The 27,042-nt window shown below is 36.3% G+C and overlaps 1 long non-coding RNA gene across 1 annotated transcript; it reads left to right on the forward strand.

Annotated features, from left to right (window-relative positions):
- On the forward strand, positions 1-26,155 carry LOC130456833 (uncharacterized). The gene is made up of 5 exons (XR_008915848.1): positions 1-370; positions 15,790-15,897; positions 16,555-16,652; positions 17,630-17,747; positions 26,001-26,155. It is a non-coding gene; the product is annotated as an uncharacterized LOC130456833 (long non-coding RNA).
- The last annotated feature ends 887 nt before the right edge of the window (positions 26,156-27,042 follow it).

Genomic DNA, 27,042 nt, shown 5'->3' on the forward strand with positions numbered 1-27,042 from the left:
TGAGAGAACAAATTAGTCACATCCCTGGAGGATTTAAATCACTAAATCCTGCAGAGTTCCAGACTCTTATGGGGAGCTTTGTGGAAGGGATCCTTGTGGGAGAGGAGGTGGGGATTTCAATCTCCTCCCTTGCCTGTGGGTCATGGGATCTAGCAGTGACTCGCCCAGAGGGAGACACCACAACAATGGATGTGAAAGTCTGTCAGTATGAGAATATTCAAGAAATAATTGAGGGATTAGAAACACAGACCCAGGTAAAGAGAGACAATCACTTGAAGAAGCAACCTTGAATGGATTCCTTGGCAGCTGAGAAGAAGAGAAGAGTGAATTCTGGGAATCCAACTCAGGTGACTCACCTAGCAGAGACCAGGTATGCCTGAGAGAAACTGAGTAAGGACTTTTTAAGGAGAGGGGGTACTTAGAGACCCTTCAGTAATAGAAATTGTGAGTTGTCTTTTTCATGTGTCCCCTAAAAGTGTGCCTCATTACCATTATTCTAAGTTTGAGCTCATTCTTCCCTTGCATGATTGTGTATTTGCTGAAGATTATACCCCAGACTTATGGGGGTAATGCTTTATAGCTAACATTTGAAGAGCTAATTGTGGGAGTCATGCAATTAAAAAATAATGGAGATCCAACACTTTTCAAGCCTCCTACCCTCTCAGTATTCTCCTCCCAGTCCTGTTCCTGCTCTCTGAACCTACAAACCAGGCTGTTTCATCTTGTCACTTCTCTCAACATATGGTATTCTCACCCTAGAACAGTGATGGCGAACCTTTTAGAGACCTAGTGCTCAAACTGCACCCTCATGCAACATGTGAGCCACCTCCTTACCCACAAAGGGGAGGGAGAAAGCACTCCCATTGGTTTGCTGGGCAGAGGTGCAGGTAAAGTGAGAAATGTCCTCTACCATAGAGGAGATGGGGAAGGGAGCAGCCCTCTCCAGCACACATGCCATAGGTTTGCTGACATAGCCCTAGTACAACCAACTGCCCTTGAAGCCTTTTCAGACTAGAATATCCCTCTGTAATCACCACTTCCCCTTCTTTCCACTGACATAGAAAATCAAAGGCAGAAGTTTTCTCTGGTTAGAACTGCAAGTTAGAAGTATAGTTAGCAAAGCACTCTGGTGCCAAAGAATTGGGGAACAAAGGGTAAGGAAACTACATGTGTGGCAATGTGCTAGTCAGGAGGGAAAGGAGACTAATGTCTAGCTGTGGGCAGTTTTGTTACCCCAAAAGTCACTGGGGCAAAGATTGAGGCCAATGAAACATGAATTACCCAGCACAGGAAACAGATTATTTTTTCCCCCAAGTCCAGCACCAAGAGAAACTGATATCAAAGGACAAGAAAGCAGAAACTGAGTGATAGGAATATAAGGGGGAAAGAATAAAATTGCCAAAGATCTCAGGAGGAAGAAAACTGAATTAAAGAATTTGAACACAAATAGAGAAACCAATAGGAATGATATTAGTAACAGAAGGGAATATAGTCTCTAGATCAGCCAAATGAGTCCAGAGGTCTAAAAATAAAAATCGCAATACAAAAGAAAATGAATCAATACTTGCTGAGTCATAGAATCCTAAAGGAATTCCAAAAGAGCATGAAACCATAGCAAGATATTCCTGAATGACTTAAATGAGGAAAAAAAGAGTTGTAGAACTAGGATTCATGACTTGTGAAATAGAAAAAGTTGACAGAATTAGAAAATTTTATATATATGTATATATATACCAAGGAAAGAAAAGAGGGAAAAATTGATTGGGAATGTAAACCCACAGAAATATCATTATCCTTATGAAGAGAAGAAAAAAAAAGCAATAATACTAGTAGTACATTATCTCCATATAAGTAAATCACATTGATCTTGAAGATGGGATATGCAGAGTCAGCTTAAGAATTATAGATTTCCCAGAAGAACATGCAAGAAGAAAGAAAGAAAGAAAGAAAGAAAGAAAGAAAGAAAGAAAGAAAGAAAGAAAGAAAGTCAGAAAGACAGAAAGTCAGAAAGACAGAAAGAAAAGAAGAAAGAAAAATAGAAAGAAAAGAAGAAAACTGCCAACAACTTCTGAACACAAAAAATATGATTGCAATCAAAAGAATCTGTAGATTACTTCCTGGAAAAAACAGCAAAACTGTGTTGCAAATTCTAAGACTTGGTGAAATTTAACAATTCTAATGACAATAAATTCTATAAACAAGTAGGGAAAAGATCTTTTAATATAAAGAAAAGGAAACTCAAATAGCACAATACTGTGCCAGACTCATTTGAAACCAAAGGAATGGAATTATGTGTTCCAAAGAGCACAGGAGTTCAGGTGTGACTTATCATGATTTACCTTAACCATTAATGGAAAAAAAAACCCTGTATTTTCAATAAAAAGAGGTATTTGAAGAAAACCAGACCTGAACAAATTATTTGCTATTCAAATATTTCAGATCAGTAGAAATAAGTATAAGAAAAGTAAACAAATACAGCAACCAAAGAGTTATAGATAATAAGATAACTTGGGAAAAACTAGAAAGAAAGACAACTTTAGGGTTAACTAAAATAACAAGAATGAGACTATTAAGAAATTTCTTTCTAAAAATATGCAAGGGGGCAGCTGAGTAGCTCAGTGGATTGAGAACCAGGCCTAGAGATGGGAGGTCCTAGGTTCAAATCTGGCCTCAGACACTTCCCAGTTGTGTGACCCTGGGCAAGTCACTTGACCCCCATTGCCTAGCCCTTACCACTCTTCTGCCTTGGAGCCCATACACAGTATTGACTCCAAGATGGAAGGTAAGGATTTAAAAAAATAAAAATAATAAAAAACATGTAAGGTCAAAAGGGAAAAAGGGAAAATTAAGAAAGAAAAATGATAGTAAACGAACAAGTCTAAGATTTCATGGACTAAATCTCATAGTAGCCTGCCCACAGATGAACCAATGGCTTTTTTGTGGGGCTAAATTAAAAAATGGGAGAAAGAATAAAAGAGGAAAGGAGAAGAAAACAATAAAGGGGAATATGTGATGTATTTGATGAAGTCAAAGATTAACAATAAGGGAAAATAACTAATCTCTCAAAAAGACAAAGGTAGGAAAAAAGATGTGGAAGCAAAAGGGGGGATTAAAATATAAAGAGGGAAATCTTGAATTTTGAGAGGTAATCCCACTCAAGAACACTAGCATAGGAGAAATATTCTAAAATGGGAAATAGAAACATTACAATAAGTTTAATCTATATGGATCTAGTGCTTAGAGAAACCACTTATCCTGCCCCACAGAAGGAAAATCAAAAATAAAAGAAATGACATCATCTAAATGAGATTGCTGAAGAATTTTTTTATTTCTTTACATACATGAAACTTGTAAAAATTCAAATTTAAAAAATGGAAAACATATCTTTTAATGAATTAACCCAATTTTAAAAATAGCAATTAGCTTAAGAACTAAAAACCAAAGTCACAGACCCAAGTAGAGATTTAAAAATGAAATCCTAAATAATGAATAGGTCAAAGAACAAATCATAGAAACAACTGATAATCAAGTGAAAGAAAATAATGAGGAAACAACAAGCCAAAATTTCTGACTCATAGCTAAAGCAGTTCTTTGGAGGAAGGGAGGATTATGCCTTAAAACTATATATTAGCAAAATAGAAAGAGGATTAATGAATGAAATAAGTATTTTTATTAATTTTATTAAATTTTAATTAATTAATTTGTTAAGAATCTTTTTTAATGGTTACAAGATTCATATTCTTTCTCTCCCCCTTTCCCTTTCCCCTCCCAGAACTGACAAGCATTTCCATTTGGTTATACATGTGTCATTGTTCAAAACCTATTTCCATATTATTAGTATTTACAATAGAATGATAACTTAAAGTCAAAATTCCCAATCATATCCCATTTGAACCATGTGATCTATCACATGTTTTTCTTCTACATTTCTACTCCCACAATTCTTTCTCTGGGTACGGATAACATTTTTTCTCATAAGTCCCTCAGAATTGTCCTGGGTCATTGCATTGTTGCTAGTAGAGAAATCTATTACATTCAATTGTGCCACAGTGTATTAGTCTTGGTTCTGCTCCTTTTGCTTTGCATCGATTCCTGGAGGTCTTTCCAGTTCACATGGAATCCCTTCAGGTCATTATTCCTCTTAGCACAATAGTATTCCATCACCAACAGATGACACAATTTGTTCAGCCATTCCCCAATCAATGGGAATCAAAAATTCCCCTTCATTTTCCAGGTTTTTGCCGCCACAAAGAGTGCAGCTATAAGTATTCTTGTACAAGTCTTTTCCCTTATTATCTCTTGGTGGTACAAACCCAGCAGTGCTATAGCTGGATCAAAGGGCAGGCAGTCTTTTAGTGCCCTTTAGGCATAATTCCAAATTGCCCTCCAGAATGGTTGGATCAATTCACAACTCCACAAGCAGTGTTTTAGTGTCCAAATTTTGCCACACCCCCTCCAGCATTTATTATTTTCCTTTGCTGTCATATTGGTTAGTCTGCTAGGGGTGAGGTGGTACCTCAGAGTTGTTTTGATTTGCATTTCTCCAATTATGAGAAATTTAGAACACTTCTCATGTGTTTATTGATAGTTTTGATTTCTTTATCTGAAAACTGCCTATTCATGTCCCTTGAAAATTTATCAATTGGGAATGGCTTGATTTTTTTGTACAATTGACTTAGCTCCTTATACATTTGAGAAATTGAACCTTTGTCAGAGGTTTTTGTTATAAAGATTTTTTTTCCCAGAAAAAAGGTATTTTTAAAGTTAGCAAATAGGCAAGCCTAAAATAAAAACAAAAAGAGATGTTAAACGTAGAGGAGAAAAAGTAGATAAACTAGGATAAAACAAAAACAAACAACACCCAAATCTGGTTCTTTCAAAAGACCAATTAACTTGGAAAAAACTGACTAATCTAAAAGAAGGCAGAAAGTCAAATCAACAAAATACTCAAATAAGGTAGAATCACAACAAATTTTTTTAAAATTAAAAGAATTCTCAGAACCTACTAAGCAGAGCTCTATGCTAACCAAACTGAGAATATAAAAGAAGTAGAATATTATCTTCAAAAAGAAGTAACTGTGCCTACAGATTGATTATTAATGGGAACACATTAACTATTGTGTTAGTACAATCTTACCATATTCCTCCTAGAACCTGAGGCAGCAGCTTCTCTCTAGGGACCCAATTCTCAAGTGTGAGTAAAAATTGGATTATTATCCCAGAAGGGGATGCACCATAAGTATATACAGAATAAATATAAGGAGAAAAAATGCAAATAAATATATGGAGGCAAAGAATGGGCAACACTAGCAACTGAGGAAATCAGGAGATTTTTAATAAGTAGATGGTGGTGTTCAGGCGCCATTAAAAATTTTTTATCTTCTGTCTTGGAATTGATACTAAGTTACGGTCAAGACAGAAAAGCAGTAAAGCATAGGCAATAGGAGTTAAGTGACTTTTCCAGGGTCACACAGGTAGGATGTGGAAGTATCTGAGGCCAGATTTGAACACAGGTTTGTTTTTTTTTCCAGAAATTACATGTAATAAAAAGTTTGAATAGCATTTTAAGTGAACTGAGAAATTCTATGAGAAGTTGAGAAGAAAGTACATTTCATATGTGGGGAATGCCAATGCCAAAGCACTGTGAAATTGAGGGCTATATATGAGAAACAAAAAAGGCTAGTTGAGATAGGCTACAGAATATGAAAAGAGGACTAGTGTGCAATGAGGGATAATGAGATGATAGTTGTAAAAGTGATTGAACAGGGGACACTAGAATCCAGATAACCAAGAAGCAGGTGATAGAACCAAAAGGCATATATAAAATATATCCCCTTTCCATAAATGCCATAAATCATGACTAATACCATGGTGTTCATTCTTCGTCCTCTTCCTTTTGTCATGAATTGTTCCCAAGGAAACAAGTAATAACAATACTTCATCTTTTGTTTATTTCTGGGGGGATTGAAGCACTATCCTATGGTAGAAGCTTTAGAAGAGAGAAATAGTTTGAGAGAGACAGGTAGAAAGAAACACCAAGCAAAAAGAGTCAAAAAAAGATCCAGGGAAGGAAGAATAGAGGTAGAATAATTCAGTGTGGTATAACAGAAAGATCATGGTTTCTGGAATCAAAGAATCTGGTTTCAAATTCTGATTCTACCATTGATTACCTGGGAAAGTCACTTTACTTCATTTCTAAAATGAGTTGGTTGGATCAGATGACCTCTATTGTCCCTTCTAGCCAGAGATCTTGTGTTTGTACACAGCCCTGAAAAGATTTCAGGGATTTATTCCTGAAGATCACCTTGTTTGCAGCAATGGTGCTAAGAAAGGAATACAGCTTACCAGATAGGATTTCACCACAGAAATCAGTTTGGTGGCATTGGAGAAGGTGGGGTAAGAACTGAGCCTTTAGGATTCCTTCATCTCTTTAAGACTCAGCTCAAGAACTATTTTCTACGTGAGACCTTTTCTAACAGCCCAGTTTCCAGTGCCCTCTTTGACAAAATACTTTTATCTATTTTTGTATACATATAAAATGCATGCATGTATATGTATATCTATCTATCTATGTATCTATATATCTATGTGAGCATATATCTACAGTAGGACCTTGTTTTATTTGACTAATAGATTCCAAGACTCTTCATGTAGGCTAAAAATTACACATAATAGTGAATCCTGTTTGATCAATATTTTTATACAAACGTACTTAATTAAACACTTTACAAATTTTCTTGGATTTTTCAGAGCTGCCATCATCATTGCTCTTGTAATTTGGGGCCATTATTAATAACTAAATAGCATTAATGAAACAAAGAGAAGCATTGCTTTGATGCAGATGTTATAAGCAAGAACTCCAGATAAAGATTGATGTAAGAGCTAATGTTTGGTGCAAAAAAAGTTATAATTCACACTAGTGCTTCTCAGAGCAAGAATGAGAGTGACTGGCCAAATTGCTGAGACATGAGGCCACTTGGGAAAATGACATGGATTTAGCATAGCATTAAATTTTTTTTTTATTTTAGATATTTTTCTATCTTTATTTTTTCAATTGTTTATAGCGTACACCCAAATTCCCTTGTTGAATTTGTGTAAAATGAGATTCTACTGAATACATGTATAGGTAGACATATATATGTATATACATAAATATATGTATATGTTGAATCAGGTAGTATCTAAATCCCTTCAAACTTGGAAATGCTTTGATTTTGTGAAAGTAATATTGGTGTGATCAAGGTGATTGTCCTTGAAAACAAATCAAATGTGCCAGACTTCTTTAATGTGAAGCTGCACTGCTAAGCTAACTGCCCAGGATTCATGGGTGGGTTTGTCATGTATGGTCTGTCTTAGTACCTTGGCTTCCTCTCCTCTCTGCTGCCTGACATTTGTTCTCCAGTGTGTTTGTTTGTTCCTTCACCAAAGTGTAGGCAGGAAATGAATTGAGTTCATTTCAATTTCTACAAATTTATTAAATGCACTCTGTAAAAAAAAATCACTATCCTTGGTTCTAGGGGAGATATAGAAATCAATTAAGATGTAGTCTTTGTTCTCATGGATTATAACCTAATAAGAGAGAGACAATATGATAAAATTTATAGTAGTTTGGTGTAATTTACTGTAAAATAGAATAACATGTCCTAGAGAAGGGATAAACAATAAATTTAGTTCCTAGAAAGGATCTAATTAAAAATAAAAAGAGGCAGAGGGGTTGAGAGGAAGATAAGATTGAAAAAACTGAGTCAAGGATATTTTCAACTACCTATAATACTGTATTTTATATTATTTATAATCCAGTGCTTTGAAAATTCATGGGTTCTTTGGCATAAGTATTTTTGAATTAACACTAACTGCAGCCTCTCTAAAATCTTAGTGTAGAACAGAGGTCCTTAACCATTTTTGTATCATGTCTAAGAATAATATTTTGAAGCAACTGGAAAAATATCAAATTTTAGTTAAAGGATAGTAATAACAAAGATGTAATTTTTTTCCCATCACCATTCATAAATTTATCCATGGACCTCAGGTCAAGAAATCCTAGAATCAATCAGTCGGCTAGCATTGACTAAGTGCCTACTATATGCCAAGAACTTTTTTTTAATATATTGAGGCTATGAAGAAAGGAAAAAGGGAGCCCCTGTTCTTAAGGAGCTCATGATCTAATAGGAGATATAATGGAGAAACAACTATGTACAAACAAGATACATAAAGGATAAATTGGACATAGTATCAAAGGGTACAAAAATTTAAAAGGACTGGGAAAGACTTCTTGTAGTGGAGAAACACCAGACTGAGAGTTGAGAGGTTCTGAGTTCAAATTTGGCCTCAGACACATCCTAGTTGTGAGATTCTGGGGAAGTCACTTAAACCCAGTTGCCTCCTCCTTATTGCTCTTCTGCCTTAAAAACAGTAATAAGACAGAATTCTAGAAAGAGAAAGAAAGAAAGAGAGAGAGAGAGAGAGAGAAGAAGAAAGAAAGAAAGAAAGAAAGAAAGAAAGAAAGAAAGAAAGAAAGAAAGAAAGAAAGAAAGAAAGAAAGAAAGAAAGAAAGAAAGAAAGAAAGAAAGAAAGAAAGAAAGAAAGAAAGAAAGAAAGAAAGAAAGAAAGAAAGAAAGAAAGAGAGAAAGAGAGAAAGAGAGAAAGGAAGGAAGGAAGGAAGGAAGGAAGGAAGGAAGGAAGGAAGGAAGGAAGGAAGGAAGGAAGGAAGGAAGGAAGGAAAGAAGAAATTTAGCTGAGACTTGAAAAAAGCCCAGAAGGTAAAGATAAGGAGGAAGAGTTGTACAGCTTTGTGAATTTCTGTGTTTTTGTATTTTTGTATTTTTGAATGGGTCCAAACTTCTGATGATAAACCTCTCTACATTTCCTTAAGCGGAGAGGATGCTAGACTTGGAGTCCAAGGACCTGGATCAAAATGCTGCCATAGCCATTTGTTATTGTCACTTACATAAAGCAAGTCCCCATCTTGGGCAAATCATTTTATTTTTCTTATCTGTGAAATGAGTAGGCAGGTCTAGATAGCCTTTGAAGTCTTTTTTAGTTCTGAAATGATGATTATATAACAGATACCAAGTATGTTGCTAGACTCATGCTTAAAGTATTTCAAATGTGGTTGGATTTGCCAAAATTTATGGTTTTCTAACATACCTTCTAAAATCTAGCATTTTTTTTTGTTTTCCAGTCTTTTTCAGACATGTCTGACTCTTCCTTCATAATCCCATTTGGGGTTTTCTTGGCAAAGATACTAGAGTGATTTGTCACTCCACAACACAAGATTGCTGCCATCTGAAAAAAAAAAAAGAAGAGTAGAATGCTCATTTTTTGTTCTGTCCATCATTATTATAAACATGTCAGTAGTAGTTCTGCTTGATTGATATTATTCAAGAAAAATCGATGCCATTGTTGGGGTTTATATTGAATGGACCTCATAGGATATCTACTTAAAATTACTTTTTAAAATATATGGTAGGAGAGAAGTACACACTTGCTTGAAAGGAAGCTACTTATGATCAGGATTTTTCCCCCTAAAAAAGGGCCCCTTACATGAGCTAGACATTCAAAAAGGTTGATTCCATTTTATTGCTTTAGAAAGTGTCATTCCCTGTAAAGAATTAATAGAAAACTCTTTTCCATTTTATAGATAAATTCATTCCATTTATATTCATGGTTATAATTGTATTTTCCTATCTATCATATACTCAAATAATTTAATTTTTAACTTTAAGAAGTAGCCAGAGGCTACTTCTTATCCAAAAAAAGAAAGGGAAAGAAAAGAATAGTGTGAACAGAACACTAGTATTTTCTAATGAAAGTAATGATTCTATTCCTCTGTGCATGCTTCCCAACACTTAAATGTGTAGAATGAGTTGCTTCCCAATACTTTTTTGTTGTTAGGACAGTGCTTCGGGGAAGGTTAGTGATTTTTAGTGATTTTTAAAGAGTTTTTTTAGAGAAAATTAAAAAAAAAAAGATTGGAAGTAATCACATTGGCTAGAACAAAGTATAACCTCTTCCTGTTAGATTTGTGTCAGTTTTTTAAAATTAGAGATAATAAGATACCAAGATATACCAATAATTATTACCAATGGTCAGTAGATTTCTACATTAAGGTCAATATTAGCTTTCCACATACAAGGAAAGAGTAATGAATCTCAGCTTTACTGAGTTAGTTTCATGTACATTGATTAGAAATTTTACCTTCCTGACTAACATTGAAGCCTCAGTTTCCATTCACTTTCTCTTTACCTTCTTCCTACCTTATTGCCCCCCAAATAGTTTTAACATTCCTGGTAAAATAGAATAGATGGTAACTACTCAAACAATTGAGTCTCACTGTTGTTCTACTCTTGAAACAGGACTGAGAGAGTAGGAACATGAATTTTTTCAAACACAAGTCCCCCCAGGGAGTAGAGACCTAATTTGGGGGAGGGGATAGTACATTGGTTTCTACTTACATATCCCAGGGTGCAAGATGCTATCTTGATGAGGGACAGGCAAGGTTGAAAAAGGGAACATACTGAGCAATGAGGAACAGCTGAGAGCTACAAAGAGAAGGCTGCACTTGTGTATAAATAGAAATCTAGCTGCTACCCTGATGAAATCCGACCAGATGTTTCTCTAATGTCTCTGTTTGGTCCTTTGGTTTAAAAAAAAAATACAATTTTGCTAAAATTAAACTGTAGGGCCAAGTATGTGGCACAAATATTTTAAACATATTAATATGCAGAGAACTGAAGTTATTTTGTTAGAGAAATGTTCAACAACTAAGAATATATCTTCTGAAATAATAGGCATTATTACAGTGTATAACTAAACCCACCACTGGACAATGTCCCGTAGAGGTAAGATATTGGGTTCTACTATGAAGATCTAAGGTCTTTCTGGTACGCAACGTCACCATTCAATCCCTACTTGGAGTTCTCTGTGTTCTGACTCCCAAACTATATGGGACCCAACTATAGACCACACAAGATCCCCAGTGGAACACAGATGGCAAACAAGTGCCTGGCTTTTTATTTTTCAAAAAGCACAAAAATGAGGGCCACACACACAGAAAAACTGAGAAAGACAACGGGGGAAATCCCAGACCACCATAGCTGAGCCACTAGAAGCTTCTGAGAACCTTAAATTCAGTTCTTCTACCCAATATCTCATGTGGTACATGGAAAACCTCTTACAAGGGCTGAGTTGCTGTCTCCACAGTACCCATTCCTGAAGGCAAAGGAGAGCTGGATGAAATATTTATTGGATCCAATAGAGTTTCTGATATACATTTCTGTAGCACAGTCAGTTGAGCTCCTGTATCCCTTCCTGTTTAGCGGCCTCAGCTAACTCAGAAAATTTTCTTGATTCTTACTTTCTGCTAAAATTACCTACTCCCAGAAATGCAGAAGGAAAACATATGATTTATCACTTGTCTATATGGGTATAAGATTTGGGTTTTTTTAAAGATTACTCTATTATAAAAATGAATAATATAGAAATAGGTATCAAGGGATAACATGTATAACCCAGTGGAATTGCTTGGTCAGCTCCAGGAGTGGGGAGGGAAGAGGGGAAGGAGAGAAAATGAATCATGTAACCATGAAAAAATATTTAAAAATAAATAACATTTAAAGTGAAAAAAATTTTAAATAAAATTATCTATTCCCCTTAACTATTCTCTAACCATTCACCCTTTTCACTTTTTTCTTTATTCTCCTATGGAAGGAGGTTGTTGTTTTTCTTGGTGTTTCTCAGGATGAAAGCTTTTCCAGGTGAAAGAAACTAACAAATACCATGACATGTAATCTTCCAAAAGATTCCATGTATGGTCCTCAGAACCGTACTCCATTAGGTAATGCAAGTGGCCTTTCTGTTGTTTATAATCCAAGAATCTCCCTTACTTCATATTGATCTGCTCTTGTTCTGGCAATTCTGAAGGATGTGCAGATTTGGGTTAGGGAATATGAAATATCAGAAATTTCTAGGCCCTGTATAGCCAAAATATATGTTATGGGATATAAGTATTGGATGATGCTTCACAACCCTAAGTAAAATGTATCAAAGACCACAAGAAGCCAGGACTCTGTCATGTTGTCTCACTGGCTCTGGTCACCTATATTCAGCAAGAGGGCTTCTATTATTTATTTTTAAAATGACTTTTATTGATATTTTCTGTATCTTGCATCATCATATTAAGCCATGACTCCCGTACCTCTCTTTCTCTCCCAGAGAGCCATCTCATATGGCAAATAGTATTTTTAGAAAAGAAAAAAATTCTGCAAAACTGATCAATACATTGAAAAAGTCTGAACACACGTGCAATGGGTAGCACCTTCTCAAAGGGGTAGATTGGGGTATCTTTTCATTGCTTCTAGTCTCTATTAACATGTCTTCAGGTGCATCCCTGTGCCTGTATCAGGATCCATTGGGTGCTGTAAATACTGTTGCCATGCTGACAGAGCAGACAATTTTTGTGTCCCTGGAACATTTCCGAAATAGACTTAGTGGGTGTATCCATACATAACCTAGAAGAGGGATTGCCCAAGGGTGGTATGTGCAGGGTTATTGTGGACAAATTCCAGCATAAGCAAGTATGTGTACCATGCCTAGACCTTCTGTAAATATAGAGTATAACAGGGCAACAACTGCTTTATGCCTTGATTGACCCCCTAAAACTGGCCACTGGCTGATGGCTGATACACTGTTGTAAGCAACACCAACTGAATTCTTATATTGGGGAGCCCTCTGGAATTTCATCGTGAACTGTAGCTCCCTGAGAAGTCCATGCAAGTTGACTATGTTTTTTAGGAAATGTCATAGTGTTAATGATTCAGTGGTTTGCAAAATACTTTACAAATATCTCATTTTATTCACACAAGAACCCTGGAAGGTAGGGGCTATTGTGATCCAAATTTTACAGATGAAAAAACTGAGGCAGACAGAGGTTACATGACTTGCCCTTGGTCCCAGAACTAGTAAGTATTTGAAGATACTAGTAAGTATTTGAAGAAGGTATGGAGTCAGGGCTTCCTGACTCCAGGTCCAGCACTCCAGCCCTTCATTACATGGTACTTCCTCCTCACCTCTTCCCCTCAGAATTACTATGTGTTCCTACGTTCCTATATGTTGCTATGAAGCCATAGCATTTATTCAGGGTACCATCTGAATATACACATAATTCCATATGCTTGGACATGTTTTTTTATGTATGTAAAGAGTTGCCTACCATCATGAAATAGATGTGGAACACAAGGATGGGAACAGGTCAGTCACAAAGGGCATTATGGTACCACATGAAAAGAGCCCTGGTCCTGTAGTCAAAGGACTTGGCTTCAACTCTGCCTCTAAAGCTTGCTTCAGAAAGACTGGCCACATTGTTTGAAAGTCAGTTGTATGTTTGCCTGAACAATTATCTTATGGAGAACTCACAATGCAAGTGTGGACCTGGAGATCAGAAGAAGTGAGGCAAGCACACTTAAAGTCTCTCTGAAGAACTTTAGTATCGATTGTGAGACATGGGAGATAATGGCACAGGACTGTCTTGCATGTGTGCCTACATCAAAAAAAAAAACTCATATATTCTATGAGCAAAACAGTATTGTAATATCTCAAAAGAAATAAGAGATGTACAGATTTAGAGACATCTCCAGCTCCATTGCTCATGTGGGGCTTTTTGTGCCCCGTCTGTGCTACACTTTTGAGTTTGCATTGTTCTGATCAGCTACAGTTGGACACACTTTACCCAGACCCCAACATAGTGATGCTAATTTAATTCTCTAAGAACAAAGAATGACAACCAAACAACCTTGGTTTTCATTTTCCTTCCTTTAGCCTCAGTTTCTTCAGTTATAAAATGAATAAATTGGACTAGTCTATGAAGATTCTCCAGCTCTAAGTCAATGACTCCAAGATCTACTCTCAGCTGAATTCGTTTATTAAATACTTTTTATGTGCATGCCAAAGCAAACTAGGGAGCCAAAGAAAAATATGAAACAGACCTTGCTGCCAAGGAACTTTCATTTCCTCTCACCACTCTCTAAATTCTCTTATTTGGTGACCTCATCATCTCCAGTGTTATCATCTTATGTAAATGACTCTCAGATCAATATTTTTGGCCCTGGTCTCTTAACCACCATTCCCAAATCACTAACTGCCTACTGGATATCCCAAATGGGAAGTCCCATAGGAAACTCAAATATGACATATCCAAAACATAATTTATTATCTTTTCCCTCAAACTTATCCCTTTTCTGAACTTCCCTTTTACTATAAAGGATAATTCTTTTAGTTATCCAGGTTCACAACTTCAATATTAGTCTCTATCCTCACTCTCTCTACCCCAACATATCCAATCAATTGCCAAATCCTGCCCATTTCTATATCCATAGCATCTTTTACATCTGACCCCTTCTCTCTACTCACACAACCACTATGTTAGTTCAGGTACTCATTACCACTAGGCTGGTCTATTACAATGGCCTTCTGAGTGCCATCCCTGTTGCTAGTTTCTCCTTACTCCAATCCATTCTCCACACAGTTGACAAAATTACTTTCCACAAGGACATAGTTGATCATGTTATTCCCCTACTCCAGAAATTCCAATGGCTCTCTATTGCCTGCAGGATGAAATATAAAACTCTGTTTGTATTTTAAAGAACGTAACATCCTAGTCTCAATCTCCCTAGCCTCTTTAAGCATTATTTTCCTTCCCATTCTCTGTGGTCAGGCCAAACATCTGCCTTGCTATGTATCATCCTGCTTTCTACCTCTCATTTCTGTCCCATTGCCCTAATTCCTGACTCTATCTGGAATAATAATAGCAGCTGATATTTGTATAGCATATCAAGGTTTACAATGCACTTTACTAATATCCAATTTAATCCTTACAACAATTCTGGTAAGCAGGTGCTCTTATTATCTGAATTTTGTTGTTGCTGTTGTTCAGTAATTTTCAGCCATGTCTAACCCTTTGGGACCCCATTTGGGATTTTATTGGCAAAGATTCTGGAATGGTTTGCCATTTCCTTTTCCAGCTAATTTTTTAGATGAGTAGTCTGAGGCAAACAGAGGTTCAATAACTTGCTTAGAGTCACATGGATAGTGTCTGAAGTCACATTTGAACTCGGGACCTCCTGTGTCTAGATCTGATTCTCAATCCACTGAGACACCTCAACTTTCCCCCTCTCTCCCTATAAATGGCTTTTTAAAGCCAAAAGTTTCTCCTTTGCTATATTTCCTGAAGGAATCCAAACTCTTTACATAAGAGTTGTTCTAAAAACTAGTTTAAATTATCTCAAATAAAGTCTCCTAGTATAAATTGTAGAGAAAAGCTGAAAGTTACTAGACACTCTGAAAGATTTTACTGCTCTGGTTGCTCCCAGACTAAAGAATTCTGGGTATGCACTGAGAATAACAGGATCCAAGTTCTACCATAACTGACTTTTCCATTGAAAGTATGATTCCTTGGCTCCAGTTTCCTGCTCTGATTCTCTGTGCTCTATCTTATAACCATGACTTGGTTCCCAACTCTGACCTCCACCAAATGGATAACTAATAATATGATACAAAACTTCTCTTATGTTCTCTCTCTCTCTCTCTCTCTCTCTCTCTCTCTCTCTCTCTGTCTCTCTCTCTCTGTCTCTCTCTCTCTCTCTGACTCTATCTATCCATCTCTCCCTGTCTACCTCTAGAAATTCCCCTTAAGCAGCTTTTCCAGTCATCCTAGGCACTTGGACTTCAAATCAGACTAATTATGTATGTAAATCACTGCATCAGTATAACTCAGTGGTTTCTCTTTTCTCACAGTCCTCCCAAGTCAACTCTTGGTAGTCTCTCTAACTCAGCCACTTGACTGATCACCATCATATGCAGCAACAATCTTCACCATATCTTTGAATCAGGGGAAGCAGGAAGGTAAGGCACATTACTCTGACTTCAATCTGTTTCCCAACATTACCCTAGCATGGCTCAGCTAAAATGGACTCTCCTATCCTTTCTTCTTCCCAGAATTCTCAACTTCAAGGTCAACCTTACAGGTCCTGTGAAGTCTAGGAAAGTACTCAGTTGCCATAGATACTCACAGCATCTTGAGTCTTCTTGGCTTTACTCCCAGTTTGGCAGTCCAGGGGCTATGTATATAAAGCTTTAAGTTTTCCAAAGCATTTTATATACATTACAGCTTGTAGATCTAAAGCTTGAGGGGACCTCAGAGACAGTCTAGTAAAATCTTTTCTTTTTATAGATAAGAAAATTGAGGCTCAGGGAGGTTAAGTCACTTTCGCAAAATAATACAGAATTGCTTAAATCAGAGGTAAGATTTGATTTGATCTAATTGCAGTCATGCAATTCTGTGATTTTCATTTGTATGCAGAAGTTGGAAACTGCTAGTTTGGCTAGGGGGAACTGGAATTATTAGCTAAGATTGGAATTTTGGAGAGTAAGGTCTCTCTTGACATGGAAAAACCCCATGACCATGGTCAATTTGCTGTAGTTCCTAGAGTCTGTTGCATATTAATACCAATTCATTATACACCTATACTGATAATTGATTTCTTCATTTAACTCCCTTAGAAAATCCCCCAAGAAGATCCAGAAGCCTTACAAATCCTCAAGGGGAGCCCAATACCTCAAGAAGTGCCTCTTCAATGCTTTTTCTTCCTTATCCTAAGGTTAAACACCCTTTGCTAAATGAAACAGAATAATTTGCAAAGGAGAATTACGGAGGCATTACAACATTGATGAAGGACAGATCTTGCTTTTCAAAAAGGGAAGAGAATTGAGTCTGAAAACTATAAGCTAGGAAAGATTTATATCAATGCCTATTTAAATTCTATATGTATTTTTTAAACCTCTACCTTTTTCTTGGATTTATTACTGTGTATTGTTTCCAAGGCAGAAGAGCAATGAAAGCTAGGCAATTAGAATGACTTGTCCAGGGTCACATAGCTAGGATTTGAACCTAGGACCTCTTATCTCTGGACCTGGCTCTCTATACACTGAACCATCTATCTGCCCCTGTCTAAAGTGCATTATTAAAGGGACTGCTAATAAACATCTAGAAAAGAAGGAAGTCATTACAAAGACCCAGCCTGGTCTCATCAAAAACAAGTCAGGACAATAAAATTATATTATTTTTGACAGTTATTAAACTGGTTAGATAAGAATTAGGGACATGTAGTAGATACAGTTTGGCTAGGTTTTGATGAAGAATGTGAAAAAGACTCTCATGTTATTCTTAGAAGATAGATTTGGGCTTCAGGAAAGCACAATTAGGTGAAAAATTGGTTGAATAACTGAGCCCAAAGGGTAGACATTTTTGGTTCCATGTCACCTAGTCAGCTCATCTCCACTGGGAATCTGCTTGGACCTCAGCTATTTAACATTTTTTATCAATGACTTAGATAAAAGAATGGAAAGCATGCTAACTAAATGTATAGCTGACCCAAAACTGGGAAAGATGGTAACTGTATAGCTAACACTGGTTTAGGATTTTTAGAAGTTTAGAAGTTCTTGATGGGCTAGAACATTGGCTTGATTCCAATAAGATTAACTTTAACAGGGATAAACATAAAATCTTACAGGGGTTCAAAAAATCAATTCCACAAGTACAATATCAGACCAGCCATGTTTCATTTTACTCTACCAGGTACCTTGTAGTCCAGATCAGGAATCATATCCTTGAGGACTTAATCTTTCCATCTTCAGAACTTCTGCCATGAAGACTTGTTTTGTTGTATCTCACCTAACTCACTATATCAGACCAGGTAAATAAGTAGGTCTTATTTATTATTATTTATTTTATTATTTATTATTATTATTTGTTATTAAGACCTCATAGATCTTAAGTTGTGATTGATCAGAGTTGTCTTTCAAAATTGTTTTTCTAGTATTGTTGTTATTGTGTGAATTGTTTCCTTACTTCACTCTATCAATAAATTTATTTTTTATAAGTTTATACAGTTCTTCCCAGGTTTCTCTGATTCTATTTCACTATTTCATATTACAATAGAATTCTACTATATTTGCCATATTTTGCTTAACCATTTCCCAATTGATGGACATACCCTTAGTTTCTGATTTTTCCAATTCTTTTCTACCATAAGATGAGTTACTATGTTTGCACATATGAGTCCTTTTCTTCTTTTTAAAAATTTCTTTGGGTCATAGACCTCGTAGTGGTATTACTGGGCCAAAGAGTAGGTTTGCATAGGTTTAGTCATTTTCTTCAGGCATAATTCCAAATTGCTTTATAAAATGACTAGATCAGTTTGTAGCTTTACTAACAATGCATTAGTATATTAGTTTTTCCTATAAGCCTCCAACACTTTTTATTTTTCATTTTTTGATGACTTTTTCAATCTTGAGGATGTGAGATATAGGAACCTCAGATTTGCTTTAATTTCTATTTCTTGAATTATTACTGACCTGACACACTTCCTTTTCATATGGCTATAAATAGATTGTATTCCTTTCTCTTACTCTAATTTTTTTTTTTGGTCAATACTCAATAAGCATTTATTAAACTTCTATTGACTACTGGGAACTATTCCAAGCACTGAGGATGTAAATATAAAAAAAGAAAGACAATCTCTGCCCTCTAGGAGCTTACAATTTAATAGGAGAAGACAAAACAGAAAAGGAAACTGAAGACTAGGGGGTGGGGAAGACACTAAAGGTACTCAACATGGGGGTTTGGTGGAGTTTTTCAGAGAAGTCCCAAAGTAGTGCAATAGTGCAGTGGGGTAAGGTATGCTGCTAGGGATTAGTGAAAATTGGGCTTTATCTTGGGATAGATGGACCTCTCATGGGCTGGTGGCCTAGATTAAAAGATAGCTCACAGGGGGTAGCTAGGTGGCTTAGTGGATTGAGAGCCAGACCTAGAGATGGGAGATCTTGGGTTCAAATCTAGCCTCAGACACTACCTAATTGTGTAACCATTGGGCAAGTCACTTAAACTCCTATTGCCTAGCCCTTACTGCTCTTCTGCCTTGGAACAAATACACAGCATCAATTCTAAGACCAAAGGTAAGGGTTTAAAAAAATAGCTTACAAGTTAATCTATTTCTGGATTTCTGCCTAAGATATGATCTGAAGTGCTACCTGAGGAAAGGAGTGATGCGTGAACATTTAAGCTGCTTCAGAGGGAGTGGGTAGCTATTATCTTTGGATATTTATGAAATCAAGCTTTAAGATCTATAGGTCAAATATAATTCATATTATGAAAGCTCTGATCTAAAGGAAAAGAAACTAGTTGGTCCTCAAATGTTATTTAACTTTTTAAAAATCAAACGATTGTTTTCTTGTTTTTAGGGGCCTGGTATCTTCTGCTAATGAAAGTTAGGTAGTTTGGGGATTCTTCTCCTGAAGAAAAACCAATCTAGAGACTACAGAAATCATTTTCAAGGGTTAAAGCTGGGGTCTGCAGGGATTTACAGAGAACAAGGAATTTGTTTAACTTGTTTTATACAATGTAATGAGTATTTATAGAGGTGTTTAATAATTTCTTTTGTGAAGGTTCCTTTCTCTCTGTTGAAGAAAGACAAAATACATTTAAATTTGAGAGACACTTAGACTATCAGTCAGTCAACAAGCATTTATTAAGCAATACACCAGGTACTCTGGTAAGCAATGAGGATGCAAAGAAAGGTAAAAAAATCATCCCTCATTTCAAGGGGGAGATAACATGCAATTGACTGTTCAAACAAGATATACTCAGGATTAGTTAGAAATGATCAACAGAGGGAAAGCACTAGCATTGAAGGATATTGGTAAGGTCTTCTTGTAGAGTGTGGGATTTTAATTTAAAAGAAAATTAAATGAGGAGAGAGAGAATTCTGGGCAAGGGGTACAGCCACTAAAAATGTCCAGAATTAAGAGATATGGAGTAACTATAACATGGAGAGCAATATAAATGAAATCATAGAGTATGTGGAGGGGGAGTAAGGTATAAGAAGACTGGAAAGGTGATAGAGAATCTGGTTAAGAAGGTAAAGTTTAAATTTGATGCTGAAGGTGATTGAATGCCACTAGAATTTATTCAATATGGAGTGCCAGAGTCAGACTTATGTTTCCTGAAGATCAGTTTGACAATCAAGTCAAGAATGGAGTAGAGTGGGAAGAAAATAGAGGTAGGATGACCAACCAGAAGGGTATTGCAATATTCCAGATAAGATAAGGGACTGCATGAAGGAGGAGACAGTGTCAGAAAAGAGAAAGGAGAGTGTATTAGAGATGTCCTGAAAGTGGAAAAAGCAGGATTTGTTAAAGAATTAGATATAGAGGGATGAGAGAGTAAGAGAAAATGACACCAAGGTTGCAATCCTTGGTGACTAGGAGGATAGTGATTCCTTTGATAACAACAGGAAAATAAGGAAGTGGGGAGGGTTAGGTGGGGGGAGGCAGTGAGTTGTTTTCAACATGCTGACTTTAAGATATCTACCGGACATCCAGATGGAGATATCTAAAAAATGTGTCTGGAGGTTAAGAAAAAGGTTAGAGCTAGATAAATGTATCTGAAAAATCACTAGTATAGAGATGATAATTTATGACAATTTCCATGAATTCATGGAAACTGATGAGATCAGCAAGTGAAATAGTATAAAGGGAGAAGACCAGAGATTCCAGGACAGACCTTTGGGAGTATAAACTTGATTTGGATCCAGCAAAAGGAGTTGTCAGACAGGACTCCTGTCAGATAGGAGAGTAGTGTCATGGGAATCTAAAGAGAAGAGTATCACGTTGATGAAGATAATTGATGGTATTAAAAACTACAAAAAGAAATATGAAGATGGAGAAAAGGTCATTAGATGTGGCAGTTAAAAGATTATTTTAAACTTTGGACAAAACATTTTCAGTGAAATAATGAGGCCAGAAGCCAAGCAATAAAGAGTTAAGAGTGAGAAGAAAGGAAGTGGAGGCATTGATTATAGATGATCTTTAAGAAACTTATATTTGGGGGAGGGGCATACATACAACATGTCCACAAATAAATAAGTTCAATATATATGTGTATAATATGTGTGTGTGTGTGTATACATACCCAAACACACAAAGTAATTTCACCAGCACTAAAGTGCTGATGTGAACAAATGGAGGTTCAAGATAGGTCTGTTCAGTGGAAGGTGGTTCTTCATCTATGTGTTGTTGGAAGCTAGAGATGTGATGAGGTCAAAATAAGAAAGGAATGTATTTCAGAGACAGAGAAACACTTTTGCAAAGGCAAAGAAGTAGAAGATAGAATGGTATATAAGGTATATAAGCAGTCCAGTTTGACTGGTACAGGGAATATAGGAAGGGAAGTATTATGAAATTAGACTCGAAAGGTAAGTGGGAGCCAGATTGTGTAAGGCAGGTTAAAGAGTTTGTATTATCCTAGAAGCAACAGAAAGTAATTAAAAACATTTGAATGGTGGTAGGGTAGAACCTAGAGTCATATCTGTGTTTTAGGAATATGACTTTGCTAGCTATGTGCAGGTCTCTCTGCTTTGATAATTTCAGGTTTATGGTCAGACCACAATTAGGAAATGTTTTTTATCTGTCTTTGGAGTTGCATAATTTTCATTTCCCATAAATATGAATCCTAGCTGTGATTCTTATAGTTGTTATTGTTTGCCCTTCATTTTTGAAGAGGACCAATGATGTCATTGGGTAATGTCTTGACTTGCACATGATTTGGATTACAGTGAGGCAGAGTTACACAGTCATCAGCTTCACTCTCTCTTTCAGGGTCATTGGTGAGAGTCAAGTGTTAGGTGGATACCAAAAGTAGATGAGCAGTCCTAAAAAGGGCTCAGTAAGCCCTCATACCAGAGGTGTTAGTCCTCCTTGAACACCTATATACCTCTTCCTGTAGCTATAGGTACCATTAATAAGTTTGCAGCTCTTGTCAGGGACAGCTTGCTGACAGCAATTGTACTTGGTAAGCAGCAGTATGAGAGAGCAGAGAAATGATTTAAGTTCTATTGTAGTTTATGTACAAAAGTATACTGGCTAAACATACAATATAAACTAACCATTCATTAGCCAATGGGATTATTCTTTCATTAAGGCCCAAGCTCATACATAAAATCTCAGAACTGGAAGAGACTTTGGAAGACAATATACCTTGATACTCAATTATTTTAATGCAAAAGAAGAAATAGATGAGGATGGTGAAAAAAAATTGTCCAGAAATATGGATTAGTACATACTTAAAAATATTTATTGAATTCAATTAAATTAAGGAATAAAAGAGGCCAGATACCTTTAGACTACAAAGAAGTCTCATATCTTTATGTTATGAATAATTTCAGAAGAGAATGAGAAGGCACTAGGCATGGCAAGTACCAAATAACATCACAAAAAAAAAACCCTAATTATTTTAACATATAATAAATGATTATTCCTGATATGGGAGTCATTCTTAAGTATGCTATGTGAGTAGGTCAGATCAACTTTTTAGAGCAAAGATGAAAATTAATACTAAGGTAAAAGACTAAAAATGAGAAAAAGATGTGTGCAATTAAAACAACTGGACTTGACCTATTTGAAAGTTATTGATATAAAAAAATGGAAATGGATGGAGGAAAGGACAATGACATTGATAAATATAATTTCAGAGGCACTGAAATCAATTACTATTACAAGGAACCCCAAGAAACCTAAAAACTGCCTTGACCAGTAAAGGTTTAATTGATTGCCAATCAGAAAAATGTAGCAGATAAGGGCAACACTAACTTAAAATGGGAACTCATCTGTAAATTCTTTTGAAAAAGAATTATGGGAGATTATTTTTTTAAAATTTAACATTATTTTTTTAAATTTGGTCAATTTCAAACATTATTCCTTGGTTACAAAAAATCATTTTCTATTCCTCCCTCTCCTTCCCCCACCCTTCCCATAGCCAACGTACAATTCTACTGGGTATTACCTGTGTCCTTGATCAGAATCCATTTCCATGTTGTTGGTGTTTGCACTAGGATGTTCATTTGGAGTCTACATCCCTAGTCATATCCCCCTCAACCCATGTAGTCAAGCAGTTGTTTTTCTTCCGTGTTTCTACTCCCACAGTTTGTCCTCTGGATGTGGATAGTGTTCTTTCTCATAGATCCCTACGGGTTGTTCAGGATCATTGCATTGCCACTAATGGAGAAGTCCATTACATTCGATTGTACCACAGTGTTTCAGTCTCTGTGTACAATGTTCTCCTGGTTCTGCTCCTTTCACTCTGCATCACTTCCTGGAGGTCATTCCAGTTCCCATGGAATTTCTCTACTTTATTATTCCTTTGAGCACAATAGTATTCCATCACCAACATATACCACAATTTGTTCAGCCATTCCCCAGTTGAAGGGCATCCCCTCATTTTCCAATTTTTTGCCACCACAAAGAGCGCAGCTATGAATATTCTTGTACAGGTCTTTTTCCTTATTATCTCTTTGGGGTACAAACCCAGCAGTGCTATGGCTGGATCAAAGGGCAGACAGTTTTTAGGCAGTCCTAAATTAGCGCCCTTTGGGCATAGCTCCAAATTGCCCTCCAGAATGGTTGGATCAATTCACAGTTATAGGAGATAATGAGCAGAATGGTCTCATAAAAGAGTGAAAAGAAAGCTTGATTGCATGCCAATACTGCAAAGCCCTCCTGAAGGTATTGAAAGGTGAAACTTAAAGAAAGAAGAGAAAAAAAAACAGATGGGAAGGTGGACAAAATTTGCAAAGATTTTTATAACAAACTCATTTCCCTATCAAGGAAAGTGGAATCCCTACATTTAGAATCTAATATAATAGTACCTGATGTACTTTTGAATTAGATATGATTATTTAGGAAGTAAAAATAGTACTAGGTAATATCAGGTGAGACATAAAACAGGGAGATGTATGAATGCCAAAGGTTCTTATGATATATGAAGAAAGAGGGCATACCCAGGAATTCTGATTTGATTGGTATAGGAAACTCCCTGTGAAGAAAATCCCTTTACCAATGCAGATCAGCAATTATTATGTCATTAAAAAGTTTTAGAAAGTTACTTGGGGAGCTGAGTGCCAACATGTGTTATAGGTAGGCCTAAAACCCAAGTATTCTTGTCTCCACTTCTTTATGTGATCAAAGCACAAGAAAGGGGCATTTAGGTAGATAACAGGAGTAGACAGAGTTCCAGGCCTGCAGTTGGGAGAACCTGGGTTCAAATTTTATCTCAGACACTTCCTAGCTGTGTGGCCTTGGGTAAACCATTTAATCCCAATTTCCTAGCCCTTGTCACTTTTCTGTATTAGAATTAACACTAAGAAGATAATGGTATTAAAAAAATAAAAGTACAACCTCAGAGTAGATTTACCACAAATTTATTTCCTAATCTCAACTGAACTCTCACTTTGATTCTCTATCTCATTTTCTGCAATGGCTGTTCAAAATCTCATTGCAGTCCTTCATTGCACCCCTTTCTTTTATCTTTTAATCTGAAGCCCTTGTCTCATGCTTTATTAAAACAAAAACCACAGCAAATCATTTGGCAAGAATTTCCTCATCTTCTCTCCTCATTTTACTGTCCCTAGACATCATTCCCATGCATTTCCCTTTCTCCTGCAGCCTCTGATGAAGAGGTATGGCTTCTTCTCACCAAGATTCATCCTTAAGTGTACATCTTTGATCCCATCCTCTCCTATTTTTCTCCACCAGGTTGCTCTCTCAATCTTTTCCATACTCCCCAATCTCCTTTTATTAGTCACATTCCCTGAAAAAAAACCATTTATGCTGCTAGATGCCTCCATTTCCTCTTCTTACTCATTAATTTGCTGCTATATATATGACTTCTACCATCATCACTGAACTGAAACAATTCTTACTAAAATTACCAATCCGCTCTTAATCACCAAATAAAATGGACTCTTCTAAAATTTTATTCTCCTTATCCTTTTTTGCAACATTTGACACTGCTGACCATTTTCTCCAGGACACTCTCCATTCTGGGGTTTTAATGACATTACTCTTTCTTCATTCTTCTCTTGCCTGTCTGTCAATTCCTTCTCAGACTCCTTTGCCTTTTCATCATTTATGGCACACCTACCAATTGTCGGTGTACCCCCAAGGCTCTGCCCTGGGCTTTCTTCTCTTTTTCTCTATATACTCTTTTGGTGACCTCATTAGATCCCTTGGGTTCAATTACTTTCTCTATGCAGATGGCTCACAGATCTATATGCCTATCTGCTTCTACAGTCTCTTTTCTGGGCTCCATTTCAACATCATAAATTGCCTGTGGGTCATTTCCAAATGGATGTCCCATAGGCACCTTCAAACTCAACATTTTCAAAACAAAACTCATTATCTTGCTCCCCTCTTCCCAAACCTACTCTCTTCAAGTTACTCATCAGGATTTTGCTTAACTTCTCACTTTCACTCATCCACATCACATATTCACTAATGGAGACATCTACCAAAAAACAAGATAATTTGGAGAGGGCTATATTAGCAGCTGGGGAAGCAACTGTCAGATCTTTTCATTATTATTTCTATGATATCACTTGCATACATCTCCTTTCTAATCACATAGCTACCATTCTAATTCAGGCCCTCACCATCCCTTGAATGGACTATTGCAATAATCTTCTATTGAGTCTCCTTGACTCAAGTCTTTCTCCAATCTAATCCATCCTCCTTACAGATACAAAATGTTTTTCTTAAAAGGTGGATTGGATCATATCACCCTCTTGCTCAATAAATTATTTGTTTAGTCACTAGTAAGTGTCTGGGGCTGGATTTGAACTCAGGAAGACAAGTCTTTCTGACTCTAAGATTGGTGCTGTATCAGCTGCTCCACCTAACTACCCATCAATAAACTATAGTGGCTCCTTATAGACTCTAGGATTAATTAAAATTCTACTTGACACTTAATTTTCTTCCCAATTAGGTCTCTTTCTACATTTTTTGTCTTATGCATTTCTCTTCTCCTTGTGCTATGGGATCCAGCCATACTGGCTTTAGTTGCTTTGAACATGTCTTAAATAGACTCTTAACTCTCTTCTATCTCTTGAAATCCTCAGGTTTTTTTCAAGATTCAGCTCAAATGCCACTTTGTACATAAAGCTTTTCCTGAATTCCTTCCCCAGCTTCCAGGTCATGAAGAGTTGGACACAATTGAAAAATAACAAAATTGATAGATGATGACTAGTAAAGATATATCCAAATGTGGACAGTAGATTTGCTGAAACATGGTAATTATTTGCCTTCTAATTTTTATGCCTGCATGACTTCTATAGTAATATGATGTTTCAATAAGCTTCTCTTTGATCAAAGTTCATTTTTTTAAACCCTTACTTTCTGCCTTAGAATTAATATTAAGTATTGGTTCCAAGGCAGAAGAGTGGTAGGGGCTAGGTGACTGTAGTTAAGTGACTTACCCAGAGTCGTAGAGCTAGTATCTGAGATCAAATTTGAACCCAGGACCTCCTGTCTCCAAGAAGAGCAGAAGAAACATGACAACAATAAAAAAACACACACACATATATCAAGAAACATGAGTTCTTTTTCAATAAGTAGCTGCTGACTGGGCAAGTCACTTAAATTTTACTTGTTTCAACATTCTTCAAAGTTATGATTGCTCTCATTTATAGAACACTTTATGGTTTTATAAAACACACTAAAAATATATTTCTTGAAGTAGAAAAAAACCAAAACCATTATCACTCTCATTTTATAGATGAGAAGTTAAGCAAGGTGCCCAAGAATACAGGGCTAGTAAAATAGAAGTATTCTGTCAAATCCAGGCTTTTGGCTCTAGGTTTAACTGCTCTTTCCATAATATCATTATGCTTCTCTCTTTATCTCCAAAATGAGATAGTTAAGAGTAGTTGGTTTCTAAACTATGTTTTAGCTCTATTAAAAAAAAATGTTTCTGTGTTTCTAAATCAGTTTGGAGGAAATTCAACTACTTCCTTTCATTCAACCAAATGAGTCCAAACAGGACATCGACAATCCAGAGTAAAATTGACTATTTATTGACCAGTTCCTTTACATAGGAAAGAAAAATGGAAATTAAAAGATTTTTAAAAATGCAAACTTTAGAAAAAGTTTTTTCAATGTTAA

Source organism: Monodelphis domestica, chromosome 2 (assembly GCF_027887165.1).
Source record: "Monodelphis domestica isolate mMonDom1 chromosome 2, mMonDom1.pri, whole genome shotgun sequence".
Classification (NCBI taxonomy): Eukaryota; Metazoa; Chordata; class Mammalia; order Didelphimorphia; family Didelphidae; genus Monodelphis; species Monodelphis domestica.